Source organism: Gossypium arboreum, chromosome 9, assembly GCF_025698485.1.
Source record: "Gossypium arboreum isolate Shixiya-1 chromosome 9, ASM2569848v2, whole genome shotgun sequence".
NCBI classification, from domain to species: Eukaryota; Viridiplantae; Streptophyta; class Magnoliopsida; order Malvales; family Malvaceae; genus Gossypium; species Gossypium arboreum.
The window spans coordinates 69,256,141-69,280,098 of record NC_069078.1 but is presented as its reverse complement, the minus strand read 5'-3'; the positions used below and the strand labels follow the sequence as shown (position 1 = coordinate 69,280,098).

The 23,958-nt window shown below is 33.9% G+C and overlaps 1 long non-coding RNA gene and 2 other non-coding genes across 3 annotated transcripts; 1 reads left to right on the top strand and 2 right to left on the bottom strand.

The window, feature by feature from the left end:
* Positions 1-452: 452 nt before the first annotated feature.
* LOC128281049 (small nucleolar RNA R71) lies at positions 453-559 on the top strand. Its single transcript, XR_008271265.1, has one exon. It is a non-coding gene; the product is annotated as a small nucleolar RNA R71 (small nucleolar RNA).
* Positions 560-9,226: 8,667 nt separating this feature from the next.
* On the bottom strand, positions 9,227-11,336 carry LOC128280541 (uncharacterized). The gene is made up of 3 exons (XR_008270634.1): positions 11,250-11,336; positions 10,693-10,776; positions 9,227-9,483 (listed from the first exon to the last, which is right to left on the bottom strand). It is a non-coding gene; the product is annotated as an uncharacterized LOC128280541 (long non-coding RNA).
* A 7,783-nt stretch (positions 11,337-19,119) lies between these two features.
* Positions 19,120-19,200, bottom strand: TRNAL-AAG (transfer RNA leucine (anticodon AAG)). The gene has a single exon. It is a non-coding gene; the product is annotated as a tRNA-Leu (tRNA).
* Positions 19,201-23,958: the final 4,758 nt, after the last annotated feature.

Sequence of the window (23,958 nt, the reverse complement as noted above, 5' to 3'; positions counted from 1 at the left end):
AATTTGGGTGGTTCCTCCAACCTGCATTGTAAGTATTGCTATAAGGATTGTTTTGAGATCGAGGATTGTTACCCATGTAATTTAACTGCTCGTTCTCCATGTTATGGCCATAAGGTAGGTATTCTAAACTGCTTGATCCACCTCCACTTGCTTTGCACTGTATTACTGGGTGAACCTGTGAAGAACTAAGAAAACCATTAATTTTCTTATTCAAGAGTTCTACCTGATTAGAGAGCATGGTGACCGAATCGACATTATAAACACCGGCTATTTTCGTTGGCTTTGTCCTCATGACTTGCCACTAATAGTTATTCAGTGACATCTCCTCTATAAATTCATAGGCATGTTCAGGTGTTTTATGGTTGATGGTTCCGCCAGCAGCAGCGTCAACCATTTGTCGAGTCGAAGGATTCAGGCCATTATGAAATGTTTGAACCTGTAACCAGAGTGGTAACCCATGGTGAGGGTATCTTCTCAAGAGGTCCTTGTATCTCTCCCATGCATCGTAGAATGTTTCTAAATCCATTTGCACAAAAGAAGAGATATCATTTCGTAATTTATCCGTTTTAGCCGGCAGAAAATATTTTAATAAAAACTTTTCGGTCATTTGTTCCCAAGTAGTGATTAACCCCATGGCAACGAGTTCAACCACTGTTTAGCCTTATTCCTCAATGAAAAGGGAAACAACTGAAGGCGAATGATGTTATCAGAAATGCCATTGATTTTAAAAGTGTCGCAAAACTTTAAGAAATTTGCCAAGTGAGCGTTAGGATCTTCGTCTTGCAAACCATCAAACTGAACAAATTGCTGTATCATTTGAATTGTGTTAGGTTTCAGTTCAAAAGTATTTGTAGCTATAGGAGGTCTAACAATGCTTGATTCAATTCCTATTAAAGAAGGTTTAGCATAATCATACATAGTGCGCGGAGCAGGATTCTGATTAACAGCAATCGCAGGAGGTAGCGGATTTTCTTGGTTTTCAACCATCTTCTCGGTTGTGGTTGAAGTATTGTCCTCTTGTTCTTTTGTGTATCGTAAGCTTTGCCTTATTTCTCTTTGGTTTTTGCGAACTGTGTGATCGATCTCACTATCAAACAATAATGGTCCTGACGAGTTTCTTCTGGTCATAAACTAGAAAAACCTATCAGAAGAAAATAAATGAAGAATTAGAAAAGAAAGTAAAAATTTAAATTGCAATAAAAGTAAAATGGCTAAAGTAATAAAAATCGAGTGTTTCTAATATCCTAATTTCCCGGCAACAGCGCCAAAAACTTTATGCGTGATATTTGTAATAGGTTTTAAAAATTTATAAATGAAACTTATTATCACGATTAAGGCAAGTATACCTATCGAACAGTAGTATAGTTCAGCAAGACCGGATTGTCGAGCCCAAAGGAATTACGAGTACTAGTATTTACTTCCTTTTTATTATCTAGCCTAAAAATTAAGAGGTTTGGTTATCTAAACTAATTACTAACTAAGAATGCACAGAAAGAAAATTTTGGAAAATACTTTTGGGAAAATTTGATTGATTAAGACAATACCTAAGGAAAAATCCACCTAGACTTCACTTGTTATTTGACTCTGAATCAGACGATTTATTCATTTGACTTGATCCGTAGAAATCCCTAAGTTATATTATTATCTCTCTCGAGACTAATAACGTCTAACCCTAGGTTGAATAATTGAAATATCTTTATAATTAACAACTTAGAACTGCATTAACTCGATCTATGGATTCCCTTATTAAGTTTCACCTTAATCTGGCAAAATCTTATCACCCTATCTCTAGGCGTGCAATCAACTACGCTTAATTATGACAAATTTACTCTTAGACAGGGTCTATTCCTCCTCTAAATAAGAGCTTAACTTGAATCAATATCCTGGAATATCAAAACAAGAATTAAGAACATATAATTAAGAACAAGTCAAATATTTATCATACAAATCAGATAATAATAACAAGATCCATCTTAGGTTTCATTCCCCTTAGGTATTTAAGGGGGTTTAGTTCATACTTATGAAAGAAAACATCTCAAAAGTATAAAGATAGCAAAACATAAGAAAACTCAAAACTCCTGAAGGAACTTGAAGGGAGATCTTCAGTCTTGATGATGAATCCGACTTCTGAGATGGATCAATCGGCTTTCCTTGAGTAATTCCTTGCTTCCTACTCTACATCCCCCTTTAAATGCCTCATCAGGTGTTTAAATAGGCTTTAGAATGCCTAAAAGCCCCCAAAATTGGCCTTTTCCAAATAGGGTTATACTTAGGCTCTGCAGGGACATGCCCATGTGCGATTACTCCAGTCCGTGGTCGAGGCTATTGAATAGACACGGGCGTGTAGTATACCCGTGTAAGTCATACTGTAATACGGCTAAAGGGACACGGTTGTGTGACACGACTGTGTGAGGAAGTCCAGGCCGTGTTGGTTTCCTACGTGGGTTCATTTTCTCCATTTTTGGCCCGTTTCTCGCTCTTTTTACTCTCCTATGCTCACCTAAGTATAAAATATGAAATTAAAGGATTAGGAGCATCGAATTCACCAATTCTAAGGAGACACAATCCATAAATATGCTAAGCATGGGATAAAAATATGTATAAATTACGGTTTATCACAGAACCAGCAAAAGGAAAAGCCATAGTGGTCGAACAGAAGAAGAAAAGAACGACTAAACCTGAACTTCCTGTTAACGAGCCGATCAACGAAGAAGAGGCTAAAAAATTTTTGAAAATTTTAAAGTACAGCGAGTACAGTGTTGTGGAGCAGTTGCATAAACAACCAGCTCGTATCTCAGTGCTGGCCTTACTCCTAAGTTCGGAGGTTCACCGCAGTGCGCTGATGAAAGTTTTAAACGAAACATATGTCGCTTATGATATCTCTGTCAACAAGCTAGATCGCTTGGTTAGCAACATAAGTTCCGAAAACTTTATCTTCTTCAATTATAACGAGATACCACCCGATGGCATGGGGTCGACTAAAGCTTTACACATCACCACACGTTGTAAGGGGTATATGCTACCAGGGGTACTGATTGACAATGGATCGGCCTTGAACGTCCTACTATTATCCACACTAAACAGATTATCTATAGACAGCTTTCACATGAAAGCGGGCTAGAATATAGTGAGGGATTCGATGGCACAGAGAGAAGGGTAATGGGTAGAATTGAAATATCTTTTATGATCGGCCCAAATACATACGAGGTGGATTTCTTGGTGATGGATATTAAGCCTTCATACAACTGCTTATTGGGGAGGCCCTGGACACACGCAGCAGGGGTAGTGCCTTCGTCGTTACCCCAAAAGTTGAAATTGGTAACGGAAGGCCTGTTGGTGACGACAAATGTTGAAGAGGATATCATTGTAGCAGTAACCACTGACGCGTCGTATCTAGAGGAAAACGATAAAGCGATTGAATGTTCCTTTCGATCTTTGGAATTTTTGAATGAGACATTTATTACTGAAGGGAACAGGATTGCAATCCCTAGGATATCCAAGACTACAAAAATGGGCCTGCAATTAAATGTTGGAAAATGAGCTCTACTGAGAAGAGGAATCGGGAGACACCTCCAAGGAAGGATGGAGCCTCCGATGGTAAAAAACAAAGGAAACCGCTTCGGCTTAGGATTCAAGCTGGATGCGAGGCAAAGAAAGAAGGAGCTAGAGAGGAAACAAGAAAGAATGAGAGCACGTTTGAGTAGGAAGGAAATCAAATGGGAACCAAAAATATTCCTCCACATCTACAGGACCTTTGTGTCAGGAGGGATTATTCACCCCGAGCAAGGGACCCTAAGAAAAGAAACTAAGGAAGAAATGTTGAGAAACTTAGGCATCAATGCAATATCTGAAGAGGAAGCTGGAGAAGGAAATTTTTCGGGCATTCGCCTTTATATACCTGGAAGTGTTCTGGATTACTGGACTGCGAAAGAGATTCCTATAGTTTTTAGAGCTAACTCAGAGTAATGTCCAAAACACACTTATTGCTCTAGGCCTAGGAGTAATAAGAATCTTTTTGAAATAGGCCTATGTTAAAAAACGTTATTTCAATAAAATGCACATTTGTTATCATTTTGAGCAGATGTTCTTTTATTCTTTCCATTTCATTCATAATCATATTATATAAATAATTACTCTCGGATTCTTTTATCCTTTGGACATTCTTCTAAATATTATTTTGTTCTTCATTCATGATCATACCATACGTATTCTTAGATTCTTCTGGTTTTTTGTATCTTCCTTTATCCTCATAACAGGTTTCCAAATATCAATGATATGAGTGGCACTGCTAATGACTCGAAATCTCCTTTTGAGCAAAATATGTGCATGGAGGATTCTTAGGATTTCGAAGATGACCGAGGCTGTAACCTACTCCTGATTTGTCGAGGATGGTAGAGCAAGATGAGAAACAAATCCTACCTCACAAAGAATCAGTAGAAATTGTGAGTTTAGGAGAGGAACAAGAGGTGAAGATTGTAACTTGTATCACCGCGGAGACGAAGCGAAATCTTATCGAATTACTTTAAGAATTCAAAGATGTCTTCGCATGGTCATACCAAGATATGCCTGGGTTGAACACTGATATCGTGGTGCATCGACTCCCTATAAAGGAAGAATGTAAGCCAGTTCAGCAAAAACTCCGAAGCCCGACATCTTGTTAAAAATAAAAAAAGAAGTTAGAAAGCAGTTTGACGTCGAAGTTCTAAGGGTGGAAAATACTCAGAATGGGTAGCCAACATTGTCCCTATCCCTAAAAATGATGGAAAAGTATGAATGTGTGTAGACTGTAGAGATTTGAATAAAGTCAGCCCGAAAGATAATTTCCCACTGCCTCATATTAACACCCTAGTGGACAACACGACAGGGCACTCACTTTTCTCCTTTATGGACGGTTTCTCCAGATACAACCAGATAAAGATGCGTCCTGAAGACATGGAGAAAACCACACTTGTAACCATATGGGGCACATTCTGCTACAAGGTGATGCCATTTGGACTGAAAAATGCAGGAGCAACATATCAAAGGGCCATGGTAACCCTGTTTCACGACATGATGCATAAGAAAATCGAAGTTTATGTCGATGATATGATTGCAAAGTCCCGAACAGAGAAGGAGCACGTACAAGTCCTGAAGAAATTATTCTTAAGATTGAGAAAGTTTCAGCTAAAACTCAATCCAGCAAAATGCACTTTCGGAGCCAAGTCTGGAAAGCTTCTCGTATTCGTGGTTAGCGAGAAAGGGATTGAGATCGACCCAGACAAAGTTAAAGCCATACAAGAGCTATCTCCGCCGCGTACCCAGAAAGAAGTTCGAGGTTTTCTAGAAAGATTAAATTACATCGCTCGGTTCATTTCATAAATAACCGAGAAATGTAACCCTATTTTTCATCTCCTTAAGAAACACAACCCAAGTGTATAGGATGGAGAATGCCAAAGGACTTTTGACAATGTTAAACAGTACTTGTCCAATGCTCTGGCGCTGATGCCACCTAACCTAGATAAGCCATTGATACTGTATTTGGAAGTATTTGAGAATTCCATGGGATGTGTACTTGGCCAGCATGATGAATCAGGAAGGAAAGAAAGAGCTATTTACTATCTTAACAAAAAGTTCACTGAATGTGAGACAATGTACTCTCCAATAGAAAAGTTGTGTTGTACCCTGGTTTGGACAACCCGAAGGTTAAGACAATATATGTTGTATCATACTACTTGGATCATCTCAAAACTGGACCCTTTGAAGTACATGATGGAGTCGACAGCTCTAAATAGAAGGATGGCTCGATGGCAAATTCTACTTTCTGAATTCGACATAGTTTATGTGAACCAGAAAGTAGTAAAAGGAAGTGCAATAGCAAAGTTTTTGGCCACTAGAGCTTTGGAAGATTACGAGCCTTTAAACTTTGATTTCTCGAATGAGGACCTGATATGTGTTGCAACCACTGAAGAAGGTACTCCAGAAGAACTTCCCTGGAATTAAACTTCTATGGGGCCACAAATGCTGTGGCTAATGGGATCAGGGCAGTCTTGGTATCCCCAAATGGAGATCATTATCCGTTTACTAGTAAATTAGATTTTGATTGTATGAATAATATGATAGAATACGAAACGTGCATCATGGGTATTCATGCAACCATAGAACGCAAGATTAAAGTACTAGAGGTGTATGGAGATTCTACGCTAGTGATTTATCAACTCAAGGGAGAATGGGAGACAAGAGATCCCAAGTTGATCGATTATCAAAAACTGGTCCTTGAATTGATTAAAGAGTTCGATGACATCATCTTCTGCTACTTTCCACGAGATGAAAATCAGATGGCCGATGCTTTGGCTACCGTAGCTTCCATGATTAAGGTAAACAGACAAGAAGATGTAAAACCCATCCAGATGAGTATTTATGAAACTCCAGCTCACTATTACAATATTGAAGAAAATGAAGAAAATGATGACACCCTTAGTATCATGATATATTGCAATACGTCAGGAATCGTGAGTACCCGGACTAGGCAACCGAGAATGATAAAAGGATATTGAGAAGATTAGCCATTGACTATGTCTTGGACGAAGAAATCCTATACAAAAGAAGAAAGGATCAAGTGCTATTGAGATGCATGGACGCTGTAGAGGCTAAGAAAATCTTGGAAGAAGTCTATGAGGGCGTCTGTAGGACACACGTTAATGGTTTTACAATGGCCAGACAAATTATGAGATTCGGGTATTATTGGTCCACTATGGGAGGAGATTGTATCAATTACACCAAGAGATATCATAAATGCCAAATCTAATGAGACAAAATTTATGTGCCTCCTTCACCTCTGCATGTCATAACTTCCCCATGGCCTTTCTCTATGTGGGGTATGGATGTGATCGAACCAATATCACCAAAAGCTTCCAATGGGCATCGGTTCATCTTTGTGGTTGTCGAGTACTTCACCAAATGGGTAGAAGCCACTTCGTATGCCAATGTTACAAAATTGGTAGTGAGCAAATTCTTGAAAAAGGAGATCATATATCGATATGGAATGTCGGAGAGGATCATATCTGACAACGCATTAAACTTGAACAATAGTATGATAACGAAGGTCTGCAGTCAATTCAAAATCAGACACCACAACTCATCACCGTATCGCCCAAAAATGAATAAGGTAGTAGAGGTAGCCAATAAAAACATTAAGAAAATTATGGGGAAGATGACTGAGACCTACAAAGATTGAAATGAGAAGTTACCATTTGCCCGCTTTGCTTATCGAACATCAATCAGAACCTCTACTGGGGCAACGCCTTTTTCTTTGGTATACGGAATAGAAGTAGTTTTACCAATTGAAGCTGAGATCCCATCCCTTCGAGTGTTGTCGAAGCTAAATTTAGATGAAGCAGAGTGGATTCAGTCTCGATATGATCAGTTGAACTTGATTGAAGAAAAGAGGCTAAGAGCTATCCGTCATGGACAGATGTACCAAAAGTAGATGATGCGAGCCTATGATAAAAAGGTGCGCCCTAGAGAATTCCATGAGGGGGACTTGGTTTTGAAAAACATCCTTCCCATACAAAAAGATTTCAGAGGGAAATGGATGCCAAACTGGAAAGGACCTTATGTGGTGAAGAAAACCTTTTCTGGAGGAGCATTGATTCTAGCCGAGATGGATGGTAAAAATTTGCCCAATCCTATGAATTCGGATTCCGTTAAGAAGTATTTCACCTAAAGAGGGGGAGGCCAAGGAGAAATCCGGTAAAGGGCGCTTTAAGACTAAAAAAAATAGAGAGGCCAAGGCGAAAACCCGCAAAGAACGCTTTGAGACTAAAGGAGTTTTTGAGTTAAAAACCCGAAAATGGGCGGCTCAAATTTTGAATATGGGGCATGTGGTAGTCTTGTCCTCTCAAATTAACAAGAAGGAAAAACATTACATTTTGAGGCATCAACAAAATACTTGAGATCTCCTGAGCGCACATCTAACTCGAAATAGTCTTCGAGAAGTTTGAATAGAGAAGCTCATGCTGCGATACTTGGGGCACCTTTTTCTTATCTTATTCATTTTGTACCTTAGCAAATTTGCTATCTTGATTAATTTATTCACTTTGAGTTTTGCGCTCAATAAAATTCCACCTTATCCATTATGATAATCTCTTTCAAGCATTTTTTATTGAAACAACAATTTTTGGACTTATAATATTCACATAAAAGAAGTTATGCATATTACCCTAGAAAGTCTATAAATAGTACAATGACCTGAAACAGACTAGTTAGAACTAACTAGATTCAAAAGTTGGAAACATTGGAAAAAGAATAGTCCAAATTGTGACTATCTCTTCAGATTTTCTGTTAAAGATACCGGCTAAACAAGAAGACACGGTAGCACATCAATGATAGAACCTTGATGAACAACGAGTGATGACAACCTAAGCATTAAAAAGGGATCGCTCTTGAAAAATGACATTCTGCATTCACGCAAATATTATTCATAACACGTTTAGTTAGGAGCATTTGATTCAGTTCGATCATAGCATCCTAATCATTTGGCATAAGCATAGATACACGAAACTGATTCTACAGATCATGTCCCTAGAGGAGGGTGTAGCAACATCGGTGAATTTATGGATCTTATCTCCATGAGGTAGCAATAGAGCAAATCGAAGATGACGAATCTTATCTCCCTGAGGTAGCAAGGGAGCAGATTCAAGCCACTAGCCTTGTCTCCTTGAGCAGTAATGGAGCAGGCTGAAGATCGTAGATCTTATCTCAATGAGGTTGTAACACCCCTCGCCCGCATCCAACGCTGGGACGATGTTCGAGGTGCTACCTGACTTTTACTAACACTTCTATACTAAATAGGGTCATGAAATCTCAAATAATTAAAAACTTTCTTTTCACATACAATTTGTCCCATATATGGGCTTACGAGGCCCAAAACATACATCCGGAGTGGTTCGAGACCCAACCGAGAACTCATGAAAAACTTAGAAAATCTCTTACATCAAGGCTTCATACGCCCGTGTGGGTATAGAGCACACGCCCGTGTGCTAGGGACACGCCCGTGTCCCGAACCCATGTCCAAAAACCTGGACAAATACAAGGCTATTTTCCAAGCCATTTTGTCACCCTCACAACACATGCACACATACTTATACAATAGCATACAACATGGCAAAATTAGGCACTTAAACATTCCTAACATGACATGACCATGGTAATTTCACATGCAATAGATATCATAGATTTTTCTCACATCTTTACCACATTCATGCTATAATCATTATAAACTCATCACGTAATACCATAGCACATGCATGTATAATTAAAATGAATTTACAATCCCATAATCAAAATAGGCCAACACATATGGTCAAAGCCATATCACATACTCTAATATTTAAACTCCTATACATGCCATAGACTCAAAGTACTTGAAATCACTACACCAATAGCGTTAGCTTGACAGTGTGATAATATCTCCGACGAACTCCAACCCGAGCAAACTTGGAAACCCTAGAGAACATGGGAAAGAAGGGGGGTAAGGTTTCGCTTAGTAAGTTCATATGAAAACAATAAGCAACTCATTAACTTGTTTTATCAATATTTACAACATATTCTCAAGTTCACGACAAGCTATTTTCCTGCGCAATAGTTACTAAATTATTTATCTCTGGAGCTATGAAACTCCAAATTAAGTTCTGTAAATTTTATCTAAAACTATACTCATTTACATTTCTTCCATAAAATTTTCAGAATTTTTGGTCAAGCCATTTAGTACAGTTTATTAGTTAAAGTACCCCCTGTTTCAGGGTATGACTACTCTGACCCTTGTGCACTATGAACCGAATTTATACCTTTACAGAATTCCAATGACCATGCCGTTTATTTCCCTTAAAAATAGACTCAATAAGGAATCCATGAATGTAAGGTATGACTCTTAATAATTTTTTTAAAATTTATGGTGAATTTATAAAGTTAGAACAGGGGATCTCGAATTTATTCAGACCCTATTTTACAAGAATTCAAATATCACACAATATAGAATTCTTTTTCTTCCCCTGTTTCTTTTATGTAAAACTAGACTCATTAAGCTTTAATCCCATTTTTTATTCTGCCTCTAAATCATTTTTCACTATTTTTAGTGTATTTTCAAAGTTACACTACTGCAGTAACTCAAATCTGTCAAGGCTAAGTTACTCATTCATGATCATTGTTCACAAAATTAATACAACATCATTTCATCCATCATGGTAAGAACACATATTATGCATCCTAGATCATCACATATCAAGGCATTTTCATAGGCTTAATATACATACTTGCACAACTCGTAACATAACTCAAGTGTATACTCACCAATGACTTACCTCATTGGGACCATCATCAACTCTTTCATTGGATTACCCGTTGAACACTTGGAATACTAATTGGATACTCGGAAAAGCCTTTGCACATAAGTGCCTCAATTGTAGCTAAAGCTACCTCATATCCGATGACATTTCAATGCTCACTCTCGAGCTAGTTATCTAGACTCATAATTCCTAGTGACATGTCACTCGTATCCTATTCTATTCCTAAGGTTCAAACAGGATTTTTCCTCGTCAATTAAGGCTTTGTCTTATCATAGCTCTATTAATCACATACACTTAATATCTGTACAATTCATGTAATGATAACATTTAAATACATGTATAGCATGGTATTGTTTACATACAAACTTACCTCGATACCACAAAGGTGAAAAGGACATAATCATCCCTTAATCAATTTCTTTCTGTTCTAGGTCCAAATCTCGATTTCCTTGATCTATAATATCATATTTAGCCTACCAATCAGTCACAATATTCATATGAGTCTAAAAATCATATTTTTACAAATTTTCATTTTAACCCCTAGACCTTTGCATATTTGCACTTTTTCCCCAATGCTCGTAAAATAATTTTTATCACATTTCTTTACTCCTTGAGTCTAGATGAACCGTTTTCATAACTATAACAACTCATAATTTCAACTATTTTACACATTACAACTCATTTTACAACTTAGCAATCTAGCCCTTTTTTTAAGGTGTTTTCATGCAATTTCTTTCACAAAAGTTATTTACTAGACAACTAGGACTCATAATCTTCCATAAAAACACAGCAAACAACACATTTACTTTCATAGCAAAACCCTAGGCTCTTCATCATTTTGCAAAATAGTCCCCTCTTATGAAAGCTCATGCTTTAGGGGTTCCAAAAATGTAAAAATCATCAAGCAAAGACATTAAAATCACTTACAAGCAAGGGAAATATGTTGCTGAAATTTTCCAGCTTCAAAACCCTTTCTTTGCTGCATATTTTGGTGAAGGAGAAGAGAAAAATGATAGCTTTTTCTTTTTGATTTGTTAATAATAAAACTAGTCAAAATTGGTGATCAAATTTCACCTAATTTTGACTTTTCAACAATTTTGTCTCCCATGGCCGGCCATCACACTTTCAATGGCCTAATTTCACTTTAAAGACCCCCAATTTAAGATACAAGGCAATTTAACACCTTTAGGTATTAAAACACAACTTTTACCTTTTACGCGATTTAGTCCTTTTTCGAAATTGGGCTAGAAATTGCTAAAATTAACTTACCAAAATTTACATGCATTTATAAAATTATATTATAACACATAAAATAATACTAAAATAATTTTCTCTGGCCTCGAAATAGTGGTCCCGAAACCACTGTTCCAACTAGGCCCAAAATCGGGCTGTTACAGAGGTAGCAATAGAGCAGTTTGAAGACGACGAATCTTATCTCCCTGAGGTAGCAAGGGAGTAGATTCAAGCCGCTAGCCTTGTCTCCCTAAGCAGGAGTGGAGCAGGCTGAAGATTGTAGATCTTATCTCCCTAAGTAGTAGTGGAGCAGATCGAAGATGGCAAATATTATCTTCCTGAGGTAGCAAGGAAGCAGATTTAAGTCACCAAGTCTTATCTCCCTGAAGTTGTAGTGGAGCAGACTGAAGATAGCAGATCTCATCTCCCTGAAGTTGCAGTGGAGCAGATTGAAGCCACCATCCTTATCTCTCTGAAGTTGCAATAGAACATGATAAAAATACACAAATCTCTTCTCCTTGAAATTAAGTTGGAGCGGGTCAAAGCACCAATTCCTATACCTCTGAAGATATAGTGGATTGGAACGAGGTTATTTGAAGAAGAAGAATAGAAGCGCTAAGACTCAGCGGGTCCATGCAAAATTGGCCCTTTTATAGTCTTTGCTCCATTCTCGTTATACAATAATGAGCAAAGAGGGACAACTGTAATAGGCCAATTTTGGCCCAGATTAAAACAATAAATAAAACCGAATAAATAAACAGTCCAGGGCCAAAATTATAACCCAAATTACAATAGTCCATAACCCAACAAAAAATGTGATCCAAACCTAAAACCTAGCCCAGAAATACAAGGCCCAAATGGCCCAAAATTAAAACACTAACAGAAACCCCAGGGTTTCTCCCCATTGCGCCGTAGCCAAGCCCCAACCTCCATGCGCCCACAGCCACGACCACCTCACTATGTAGCTTCTCCGTACCTCCGTACGATGCCAGAAAATGCCATACCTGCAGAGAAAACAAACAACCACAACAGCACAAAGAAGTAGCAAAAAAACTTGTATTTTTCATTTATTTTGGTTCGGCTATAATGCCAAAGAGAGGAGAACTGTAATTTTTTTATGCATATTGAATTAAAAAGCAACCAAAAATTATCAAAAGGTGATTTTCAAATGCTTTATACATTCTTTCTTTTCAATCTGTTTTCTTTCTGGATTTTTCATGTAGTTTTAGCATAAGAAAATGAAAAGGAGAAGGCTTACCTTCGCGAATGAGCCATCAGAGTCCTTATCTCCTTCGTTGAAATTGAAGCTTAAGATAGGTTTCTGGGGCTGAAATCGGCAACCCTTGAGGCTAGGTCTTAAACGGGGGGAGCCACTGCATGCCATCATCCACGATTATAGTGATGGAATGGTGGTTGGACGGCGGACTGAATAAGGGAAAATATTTAGGGTTTTCCATTTTTTTCCCTTTTCTTTGTTGAAATGTTTAAGTTTTTTATGATTATTTTTTTCTTTTTATATACGACACGAAACGATGCCGTTTAAGGCATGATTCAGTGGCCTTGAAATGACGTCGTATAAGCCTCATCCGACCCGACCAGATTCAGTGCCCCTAGGATCCGCATGTTTCTTCGGAGAGGGGATATTTTCGCAATTAGTCCTTCCTATTTGCGTTGTTATTTGATTGAGTCCTTTTTTGTTTCTTTCACTTTTTAATTTTTTTCTTGAGATTTGTACGCAGTTTTAATTTAGCCTATAGTTAAACGCTGCGTTTTGGAAGCTGGAATATTTCCAGCTTTGATCCCTATACATTCGCGCACATTGCGCTTTAGTCCTTGCTTTAATTTCAATGGTTTATTTTATTTATTAAGTACCTCTTTTAGTTTAATTTTATTTTAATTGAGTCTTTTTAATTTGTATAATTCATTATATTTTTTAAATTCATTTAACATTCATTTTTGTAATTTCTTTTTCATATATATTTTGAGTTACTTTGATAAATTTACTTTGTTCTTTATAAAATCATCATCTTAAAGTTCCTTTTATAACATATTATTTTAAAATTTTGTATAATATTTCATTTAAATGTTCTTATATTATTATACATATATAGTCCATGATAAAGTTGATTTTATTCTATATACATTATTAATTTCATGTTATTTTATACATATAATTTATTCTAAATCTATTTATATATATGTTTTTTTAAATCTCTTATGTATATAGTTCATTCCCTAATAACATATTTTATTATATGTTTTTGTTATTTAAAATTTTACATATTTTATATATTATTTAAATTATTTTTTTTGTATGTATATTGTCAACCTCAAATAGATGTATCATCTTTTAAGATATCTTGCACATTATTTGATTCAATTTCTTCTTTTTATAACATGTATTTTAATAATTATTTAGGTATTATTATTATTATTATTTTATTTTATGCATGTAAATTATTTCAAATTTTAGCATGTGTTATCCATTTGCAATTTTTTCATATAGTTTTTAAATTGTTTTGTATCATATTGGCTCCTAGTCTACGTATTGTTTCGCATGTTATGTGTAGTTTTTGGTTTTCATGTTGATTCATATATTATCGTTTTATATTGTCTATTAGTCTTTTGTGGTACTTTCTTAATTTTATTTATCTATGTCTGAAAGCTTGCTATAGTTTTATTTGGATCTGTTTCTTTAACTAGCAATATTTCTATTTTTCGTTATTTAGATTATTAATGTTTGGATGTGAGCTCATTGTTATTGTATATTTGCAAATTTGTTCTTTTTATTTTTACATCTATACAATTTTCACTCATTAGTAGGATACATTATTCGTGTATGTTGTTCCATGTTTATAATTTCGCTTCCTATTCACAAGTGTAGCATTGTAATTTTCAACTTATTGTTCTAAGATTAATTATTTCATTTTATTTCAAGTCAAACTAATGTGTTTTGAGCTGGCTTTACAATTGTTTATTTGAAAATTTCCTTAAAAAAAAGGCAATGTTTGATGTTTGGAAATTCGGGAAATCGTGCCCTAAAGTACTGGGTTTCGATTCTCCGTTTGTCCAAAATAATCAAATATTCCTTTAAAATTTCGTCCGTGTTTTCTAATTTTTAAAACAAGGCAATGTTCTATGTTTGGAAATCCGAGAAATCGTGCCCTAATATGCTGGGTTTCAGTTTTTTCGTTGGACCAAATAGTCGAATATCCTTTTTTAATTTTCAAATATATGAGCTTTTGGAGATCGAAGAATTGATCGAGAATTGATTGTGGTTTCGAGGGTTTAAAGGGTTGTGTCCTAACGTGTTGGATATGATATTGTATTCCTTCGAAACAAGAGAATTTTAACATCCAATTTGAGTCATTCAAATGTTTTAAAAGGAACCATATTTCAAAATATTTTTTAAATCTTAGACATAAGGACAGTACTTAGTCAATTTGGTACCAATTTTGGGCGTATTGAGGGTGCTAATCCTTCCTCGTACATAACCGGCTCCTGAACCCATTTTCTCAAATTTTCGTAGGCCAAAATTGATTTAAATAGAATAAAATATTTTATTAGGTGATCCAATCACACCTAAGCAAAAAAAGATTGGTGGCGACTCCATACTTCGTTTTAAGGTCGATCCCTACTTTTTTCAGAAAAAAAAAAAGATTTCCACAATAATTTTCTCTAATTCATTCTTTTGTATTGTCGGATACTTGTAAGGTTGTATTTTAACGATTTGACCTTCATCAATAAGAGGAACCTTGTGGTCATGTTGTCTAGCCGGCGGTAGTCCTTGTGGCACTTCAAATATCATAGCATATTTATTTAACAACTCATCAAGACCAGGTTGTATTTGCTCATATCGTACAGGCAGTGTACTATCATCTTGTTTATGATGTTGAAGAACCATGACACTATAAGAACCTTTAATTGATAAAGGAACCTAAGAAGCTGCCATTTTTTACATAAAAATTACCTCACCAGATGTCAATTCTTGCCATTTAATCTTTTGCCCCTATTGCAGAAATTGAATTGTCAATGATTCGAAATCTCACACAATAGGCCACAAGGTCACAACCCATTGTACACCAAGTAACGTATCACACCCTTGAAGAGGTATCACAAAGAAATCAGTTGTAAACGCAATATCCTGAACCGACCAATCCAAATCCCTACAAATTTCGGATGATTTCAACAATCTACTATTAGTAACCGTAACAGTAATTCGCTTCATTTTGTGCACACTACAGCTTAGTTGTTTAATCAAGTACTTATCTACAAACTTGTGAGTACCACAAAAATATTCGCCTTCTGGTTTTTGGATACCCTCGCACTTAAATGGTTTGGTATCCCTTAGTTCCAATCGTAACATGCAAGAAAATAATGGGTGACTCTGCAAGCTTTTTAGTAGTTGATTCCAATTCCTCCATGCTTTCTAAACAAGCTAAGAACTCTTTCCCATCACCATCATGATCAGGCTCAATCAATATTTGGTACAGTCGAGACTTCATACACTTACGACCCATTGTTCAGTTCTCCTTTCATCGATCCCTTTCTTATTTACTTGGGTTCTTAGTGCTAGTAGTGGTCTTAGCCGAGTTGGTAATAGTTGAAGACGATGTAGTTTGGTTAATATTGGAAGTTGATGGTCTAGTAGAATGTGTGGGATTAGGTACTTGATTTAAGACATTGAAAATCAGAATCAGCCCACTTCCCAGAATCAATCTTAAAGAGCATTATGCCTACAAATAATGGGCTTAAATCACCAGTTATCTCCTAAATTTTCAAGCTTTTTGGCTTTATTTCTTTTTCATGAATTCACAAATAGTTGTATTTCTCAACCTTAGAATTGTTGAAAATAGAAGGGATTTTATCTAAAATCTCAGCGAATTGGAAAAGGTAATATTAGCAGAAAAGGGTTTATATTTTTCTATTGGTTTTGAACTTTCATTTATTTATTTATTTATTTTAAGATAAGGAGTAAGAGTAAGAGTAAAAGTCAAATGAAAACATTAAGATAAGTAATTTGTTGCAACACCTATAATTCAATCAATTTTAAGTATTAATGCGGAGATGTTGAAGGAAGCAGGGTTTGTTACTAGGAGGGGAATTATTTATTCTTCCTACTAATGATGAAATTATCACTTTAGGGTTTTTTCTTTAAAAAGAAGAAGCTATTCAGTATTAATGGTATTGAGTGAAAAAATTTCAAGTTAGTTGAGTTGATGTGTCCTATTTTATCATCCTAATTCGATTTGAATTTTTTTTTGAATCAAGTCGAGTGAAATTGTTCGAGTTAAATTAAAAAATTAAACATGCCAAATTAAAATCTTGTTACAGTATAACTAATTCCATGTTAAAGCACATAAATTTGAAAACTCTTTTAAAGAAAAATACTTTAGTATGATAAACTTGAATCATTAATTAACTTATTTAGGTACCAAATTATTCTAGAAAATTTTTATTTTTTTTACTTTTTTTATATATTTCTAGAATTTTTATAATTTTTGTTGAGAAAGTGACCAATTTGCTCATTTTAAAATTTGACATCAATCTATTATTTGAATTGTAAAATTCAACTTGATTCGAACTCAAAACTCGAATTACTTATTCAAGTTGACTCAAATAATTTGAATAACTTGATTCAATTAACTCGAAATTCAAATTTTTTTTTGATTTTTTCGAAACAAATCAAGATTTGCTCACCCCTAACAATTGGTCCCCATATTTTTTCGTTTTGAGCAATTTAATTTTTTTTCTTTTATGTTCTTTTAACTTTCCTTTTTTTTTTCATTATCTTCTGCTTCTCACTCTATTTTCCTCACTTCTTCATCTCTTTTAACGTAGTTTTCTTTTTTCTTTTTTTATATTTTCCATTTGTTAAAACATTTTTATATTTATGAAAAAAAAAATGTGAAAGTTGGAACCAAAATAAAAATTGCTTCGCATATTCTCACCTCACAATTACAAACCCTCATAATCAATCATCATTTTAACGAACCAATTTGGATCTCTCAATGACCTAGTCCACAAGCTCGCCTCACTCGAAGACCTCACCAGTCGTGACATATGGCAGTCCACCCTCAACAACGTTTTCTGAGCCCGTTTCCTTAACCTCTTAATCACCCCCATGACCACCTTATCTATCTTACCTACAACATTCTCACCCTCTCGAAACTATGTTGTTTCATGGATTTTTCAAATGAGCTCTACACTCTCATTGACTAAAATGGTCACCATACGAAACTTATCCTCAACTTTATTGAAACCAGTTTGATTCCATGCCCCCTTTCTTTCTTCGGTTCATCCATGCTCGACTTCTAATCAAGCTTCCTTAGAAATATCCAAGAAGTTTTAGATCAATTTTATTATTTGCTTAATTTTATTCGTTAGAAAATAAAAAAAAAAGAAATGAATAATCTACACGATTCCGTAAAAGTTTGGAAATAGAAAAAAATTGTTTTAAATATAAAGAATTCAATTTATATTTAGATTTGATTAATGATATGGTTTTTATATTGATTAGTTAGATCCAATTTTAGTTTCAAAATTAAGTTATATTCAAATCGAGATTTGATTAAGAATGATTGATATTCAGTTTTGAGTGAAATTCAATTTAAGAATCATGTGAAAGAAACAAGGGCTTGGTGGACTATTTTGGTAGTTCACCCTTTAATTTTTGCCTCTTTTAGCCCTTAAACTCACCCTAAAATGATGGAAAAGTTAACACTTGACATGGCATATACTTGGTCACAGTAGTAATTAATTAATTTTTAAAATTAAAAACATTGATTTTTTTAATTTTTTAAAATTAATTAATTGTTGATATGGCATCCACATGTAATGCCACATCAGTAAAGTTAACAAATGTTTAACTTTTCTCTCCATTTTAAGATGATGAAATTAAATTAATATGTTTTTATTTTAGTAAAAGATTGTATTAAATGAAAAAAGTTGATATATTTAAGTAGAAAAAGGTTAAAAATATATTTTTTAACTTTAATAAGATAATATATTGAAGATTGAAATCTCTTTTATCAAATAGTGAGATTTTGTTTAAATTATTCCTAAGCCAAAAAACACGCAGTCAAAAATTCAACTTTGATATTTCGACTGAAGAAGAAGAAAAAAAAACTCCAACGGTGATATTTGGTATTTCCTGTTGAAAGAAAAAGGCTTAATTCTATATCCAGTCCTTATATTCTTTGAACTTTTGGAATTTATATTCCTCTACTTTTATTTTGAGAAACTTAGTCTTAATTTGTTTGATTTAAAAATTAAAATGTTTTTAATAACATATAAAATCAAACAAATAACACTAGTAAACAATCTATGTTAATTTTGAATATGTGATGTTTTATTATTTAAAGTTCTTATTTAAAAATTAAGTTCTAATTGATAGCACATTTAAATTTTAAAGAGACTAAATTCTTGAAACTGAAAAACTAGAGTGTTAAATTTTAAAAATTTAAGGAGTAAAGGGACTGAAGACGGAATTAGACCAAAGAAAAATATGATAAAAAAATCTAAAAAACACGGACTGAATGCAAAATTAAACTAAAAACAATTTTGTTGAGAGTGGGATTTGAACCCACGCCCTTTCGGACCAGAACCTTAATCTGGCGCCTTAGACCAACTCGGCCATCTCAACCTTGTTGAGCAAGATCCATAACTAAAATATATTTTTCTTAAATAAAATCTTTCTCTCCGACATATTCTTGTTTTCCCTCGGCTGTATTTTATTTAGTAAACAAAAAAGAAAGGAAAGAAAGATGGTGGACTTATAATTGTGTTTAACTTATTACACATACATAAAACTTTTAACTTATTAATTAATAACTAAATTTGTGTCTAAATTATCAATCCTAGTGTTTATTATATACTCACCTATTATGTCGATTGCATCCGGCTTCATTGAGTTCTAGGAAGGGTCAACGGTGGTTACCCCTCAGCATGGCGAAAGTATTGTTCATTTATGTACTTGTTAATACTGTGTGTATGCATGTGTTATGATCCTATGAACCTCTACCAAGCAACAAAAAATTGCTAAGAGCAATTTGGATTTGACAACTTGCTATATTAATGCATTATATATTAAACTTCTAGCCATCGTCTTTCTTTTGATATAATTTTTAAACTATTCATAACTCTTAAACTTATAAAAAAAATATTATATGTTCGAACCATAACTTAAAGTTCTTAGTGATGTAAAACTAAGTCAACAAGATTTAACTACCCTTAACTCTTAATTACAAGCTCAACCACTTAGTTTCCATAAACTCAAACATGTTTGAGACTTGTAGCTTGTAGCTACCATATTTTATAAGTTGACAGAGGAGCAGGGGGAAAGCAAGAAAGGAACCAGAAGGATGGAAGATGGTCGGAAAGAGGAACTATGTATTGAGCACCAAAAGTAAAAGGGGAGGGGGGTATTTTAGATTCGTGAGTTGTGACTAGTGTGCCCACTTTATCTTGAAGGAAATGTCGATGCATTGAAGTTAGGACTGGGAGGCATATTCCCCCAGCAGTTGCATTAAAATCACTTTCATAAAGCGTTTAAAAGCAAAAGCTAAACTTAGTGGAAATGTGGAGAAACCAATCTAACTCCATTATAGGTGAAATTGGGCTAAGTTTAATTCAAATTTATTTATAATATTAGTAGCCTTCACATTTGTTTATATTCTCTCGACCATTAAATAGGAGAATAAAGGAGATTTAGCATACCCGAACTCATAACGTCATCCTACACTGACAATAATATTAATACCAACCGAATTAAGATTCAATCGGCTATTTTCCAAATTTAATATTTATTTAAAAACTCTCACATAAACAGAGAATCCATTTATTTTGTCTTTGCATATCCCCCTTTGTATATATAGTCTCTCAACCCACAATAATATTAAGACCGACGGTAAAAATTAAGAAAGATCCTGAGACCTCCAATAGGACCATATATGTTGCGAATGAATTAGTAATATAAAGTTGTAAGTTTGTGTAACTTTGGCAGCTTTTGCTTTTGAAAAAAAGAGCACTTCTTGGGGAAGAGATAGGAATAAAGGGTTAAATTGCCTTGAAGTGGAATCAAATCAGGAAATGAAGCTGCCAATGCCATGCATGCAATTGCAAATGCAAACAAAGAAAGGTGCAGCATGCAGGTGTGGTGTGGAAGGCTTTTGAGTTTTATTCATGCCATTTACACCAGCAAGATGTTTCAAAGAGACACGGAAGTTCCAAAGGCCAAAGGAATCCAGCAGAGGTAAGCCTGGCCACTGATTACTGCTGCTGAGTCAACGTGATACTCTTGTTTCTACCATACAATCACGTCAAATTTTGGGGTTTTGCCCTACTACTATAATTAAATTACAGGTTTAATCATTATACTTTAATTTAGCATAATTTGATCCATTTATTTTTATAATGTCATTGATTAATTCAAATAGTTAATATCGTTAACTATTTTTGTCAAAATAGTGACTTGGATTTTTGTTTAAAACACATTCTAAGGTCAAAATTATGCATGTCAACACGATGAGTATAAAATGTTTTTAAGAAAAAAAAATACTTACATTAACATTTTAATTGGAACTATAAAAATTAGCTAATCACATTATAAAAGCAGAGGGATGAATGTCAAATTCTTCTTAGTGTAATGATAAATGACTCGTGTTTGTTTAAACTATTTTTGACACTGGGTATCGAGTTCAAAATTTTGGACAATTATACCCTAACAAAACATAAGGTTAAAGTGTAAATTTGCCACTAGGTGAATATTGAAATTGTTGTATTATATTTTAATAGATGTTTTCCATGACACTTTAAAGTATAGATAAATTTATCACTAAATTTTTATGTGATTGAAATTTGTCACTAAACTTTAAATTGTATTAAATTTTTTCATCAACTTTGATTTTTAAAATAAAAACATTACTGCCCAATATTGATTTTTGATTATTTGAAAATAAAATTTAACAAAAAATCTTTTAAATAATTTATTTTAATAGTTAACAATGAATTGACTTATAAAATATTAAAATTAGTATAGCTTAGAACTTTTGTTTAATGAAAGAAAGACTTGAAAAACAAACATATATATAAAATAAAAAACTTAAAGTTTATTTTTTTATAAAGTAATGGTTTTATTAATTTTAATATTATATTATTTAATTAATTTTGTTAACTATTAAAATAAAATTAAAATAATTTTAATTAAATATTTTCTCCAAATTATTTTAAATTAAATTTGAATAGAAAAATTCATTAAAAAACCATATTTTAGTAACAAAATTCAATCAAAACAAAAGTTAAGTGACAAAATCTAATATAGTGTTAAAATATAGTGGTAAAATTACGTAGTTCAAAAAGTAGAATAACAAATACCAATCAAAATAAAATATAATGGTAAATTTCAAATTTTAACTAAAGTATAATGACAAATTTTACACATTAACCCAAAAATTAGAGGAGAAAATTATGATAAATATAAATATAAAGACTAAATCTTAAATTTGATGATAATAGAGGATGAAAATAAAAACTTGACCATACAATAATTATGCGTGGAGCAACTATGTATTTATTAAATGAATATTTTTATTTAATAATAAAATTGGTATGAGGACAACTTGCTGGTAAAAAGAGCCAAATTTGGTGTGGAAAAATGCCAAATTTATTGGTGAAGTTCCCAATGCATGGTCAGATTTAAGGTTCCATTAGGGGCCCTTCGGGTGGGGGTAATTCAAGGTTAAATTGATATAGTATGCAAGAGTTCTTCTATTTTTGAATAAAAACATTGGGTAAAAAGATGACATCTTTCCAACAATCAACTCCACCCACCTTCAATCTATTCCATGTAGGATTAAGTTTTGAAGTCATAAGAAGTGAATTTATTCTTCTTTGTTGTTGGGCTAAGATTAGATTTTATCATTCGCCTGATGCAAACACAATCAAGATTCGAATACATAAAAAATATTTTAAAGACCATAAAAACAGAGAAAATGATGGCCCTCCATTTGTTAGGTTATTTCCCAGTGCAAGAGGGCATTAATGTATGTTTTAGAATTTTTTTTTAAAATATTTTACTAAATCAAAATGTTAGACATAATTGTACAAAATTTGTAATTTAATGTAGGTAAACATATAAGCAACGTACATTATTTGACATCTAATATCAACCAAAATTTGGTGTTAAAAATCTTCTGTGGCTGCGCTGGACTTTGTTGACACTCAAGCTACTCATATTCATTCAAGGTACAACCTGCATTAACAGTACCAAATTTTTATTTTATCAAAATTAATGAGTTCCCTATATACCACAAAATAATATATTGACCTAATTATATAGAAAAATCCTACTGAAGCATGTGATACATGTACGTACTGTAGAGTCAAATGTTCAAACTTTAGTTGGTCAATTTGTTTATGGTTTTTCCAAAATTTTGCTTTGAACAGCAAGGATTGAAGTTAAGAGTCTTAATAGTTTCACTGATAAAAAGAAGAATAATATCTCATGGTAGTGATTCTTAACAGGAAAATCCAAGCACACATTCTGATTCCAAGGAGACGATCCAACTTATTTATTAATGACGAATTTTAATATGATTTACTTATAGAATCCGATACCTTCAATGGTCTTTTTTTTTTTTAAGGCTTTTAATTCTTCCTGCAAAGTAACGAACAATTCAAATCTTCCAAAAGAGAAGCATAATCACCATTTTTTTAATTCGGACATAAAAAACACCATCAAGAGACGACAAAACTCAAAAGCACTATCTCATCTGACATACTCTAAAAAAATGAAGTGGCTCCCTCCCCACCCCACCATTGTTATAGTGAAACAGCAACCACTGTTTTCCAAAAATAAAAAATAAATAAAAGATTGCACCATCTTTTTCCATGCATGAATAAACAAATTCCCACGGCATTACTAACCATGATAGAAATTACTTATTAATCAATTGTGGCCGACAGCATAAAAAAAATTGATTTCATATCCTTGCCTGGCATCTAGGAAAAGTATCATTTTCAAAGTTGCCAAAAACTTATCAATTTAGAAAGATACGATTGGTATTGTTGATGGGGTGACAATGCTAAGTTCATATTTGTGTTTAAATTATCAATATTTTTTTATAATTATGATAGGATTTAAATTCGTATTATATAAATTTGGTTGGGGTTGCCGTTAGTGCAGGTTGCTGACGCGGGGTTGCAATTAAGAGTGGGGGTCTTTGTAGTGTGTATTTTGGAATGCTTTTCTCATGCTCCATGTTTTCTTTACTGACCCAACATTAATTAATAAAAGATTAGTTTAGCATTTTGTATGACGGTGTTTTCGTAAGTGCAATCAATAGACACTTGTCAAAACATGGTGATGTGTTAAAACTTAAAACATGTGATGATGGGCAACAGC